General features: G+C 40.4%; 1 long non-coding RNA gene across 1 annotated transcript; it reads left to right on the top strand.

Moving 5' to 3' along the window:
* The first annotated feature begins 192 nt into the window (after nucleotides 1-192).
* On the top strand, nucleotides 193-1,741 carry LOC101853062. The gene is made up of 3 exons (XR_221311.3): nucleotides 193-306; nucleotides 1,083-1,147; nucleotides 1,617-1,741. It is a non-coding gene; the product is annotated as an uncharacterized LOC101853062 (long non-coding RNA).
* Nucleotides 1,742-1,767: the final 26 nt, after the last annotated feature.

The following is a 1,767-nucleotide window of genomic DNA, read 5'->3' as shown; positions in this document are numbered from 1 at the left end:
TTTCTCTCTCTCTTTCATAATGTTAACAACATTATGTTAAGATGAAGGTATTGCAAAGCATCCTTGAGCTGTATTGTATTAGATTGGGTGCTATAGAAGTGATCTGCATCATTATTATTATTATTTAGGGGCACAAAAGGTATTTAAAAAATTGTATAATAGGGAGGCCTGCGTATTGACCCGTCATGTTGATCTTTTGCTGTGTCTTCAGGTGTCGGACTCTGTGAGTGGACAGACAGTGGTGGACCCCAAGGGCTACCTTACTGATCTACAGAGTATGCTCCCATCTCATGGCGGAGACATCAAGTAAGCGCCTCACCTAGAGTGTTGAATATCTAGTTCAGGAGGTCGGGGGTTTGTAGTTTTTGGTAAGAGTTTTACAGCACTTGCAATACTATACAGAAAGGTCATGTACGTGCTGAGTAGAAGTGTTACTAGAGAGTACCAAATACAAAAAAGGAGAGATAAGAATGATATATATGTTTGATAGGAAAGAAGGACCAAACCACTTCAAAGCGACCACCACCCTCCTACTTCTGGGGGTTGAATAAAGTATCTCTGTCTTTCCTGTGCAATATAACTCCGAGCAGACACTGTTGACCCTGGCAGGCAAGGTTGGAGCAGCTTGCCTTTGAAGGGATATAGATTATGGTTTGGGAAATGTCAACATGAACAACAAATAGACTGCGAGCTTTCTTGGTTTGTTCTGAAATGTGCTGCTGTTTTTTGGAAACTAACTTTTGTTTCTCAACTGCTTCTCTTAGAGTCTTTTCTCTTCTTTTATTTGTGATTGTCTGCTGAAGTTTTGGAAGTGGTTTGCAAGTCCTCTGGTGTGGTGTGTTCATTCTATTTCTTATTGTCTTAATTTGTTCCTGTTGAAATGTATGGATAGTTGGAGGACTCGCCTTGTACATTTTTATTATTACTTTTGACTGATTTCATGTGGGCACTGTGGAACTTGACATTGTAAGCCAAATTTCCCACAGGGATAAATAAATGCAATATTTTATTTTTCTTTAAAGTGAAAAGAAAAAATTCTTTGGGTGGTCAGTTTTCTAAGTTTTTTATTTTGTGTATTTCAGTGATGTGAAGAAGGCCCGTTTGCTGTTGAAATCTGTGAGAGAGACAAATCCAAAGCATCCACCAGGTCTAGTATCAATATCATCCTCAACCTTTCTCATCCAATATGGAAGTATAGGCCAGCAACGAGAGTCTATATCTGTCTACTTCTTGTGAGGGCTGTAATCTCCACTTCTATCCATCTGTATCCTGTCTCCTTAAAGCTACAAATCTCAGTTTTTTTTCCTAGTGCATTTAGGCATTCTTGTCTTTCTCTTTCCTTATTGATTCCATTTTAAGATGAAAGGTATGTTCTGTGATGAGTAATTTACCTCTCTCCCTTTTTCACTACTTCCTCTCACCTTCTCTCCTTCTGGAATGGTAGCATCCACATGTACACGGGTGCACTCACTGGCTACATTTTTGTGCAACAATACTGCATAATAGAAAGAACACTAGTTGTATTTGTGTGTGTCTGTAATGGGTTTGAGAAATCACACAAGAGGGTCAAAAGTAGATCTTAACGGCCAGTTTTCGTCTCCCCTCTCTTTGTACAGCCTGGATTGCCTCGGCTCGTCTGGAGGAAGTGACAGGGAAAGTGCAAGCGGCCAGGAACCTGATCATGAAAGGCTGTGAGGAGTGTCCCAAGTCAGAGGATGTGTGGTTAGAGGCAGCCAGACTTATGGTGAGTTTGTGTGTGTTTACGTT

The sequence above is a fragment of the Aplysia californica genome, unplaced genomic scaffold (assembly GCF_000002075.1).
Source record: "Aplysia californica isolate F4 #8 unplaced genomic scaffold, AplCal3.0 scaffold03714, whole genome shotgun sequence".
Lineage (NCBI taxonomy): Eukaryota > Metazoa > Mollusca > Gastropoda > Aplysiida > Aplysiidae > Aplysia > Aplysia californica.
Note: the sequence above shows the minus strand (reverse complement) of the source record. Positions and strands in the feature narration are given on the sequence as shown.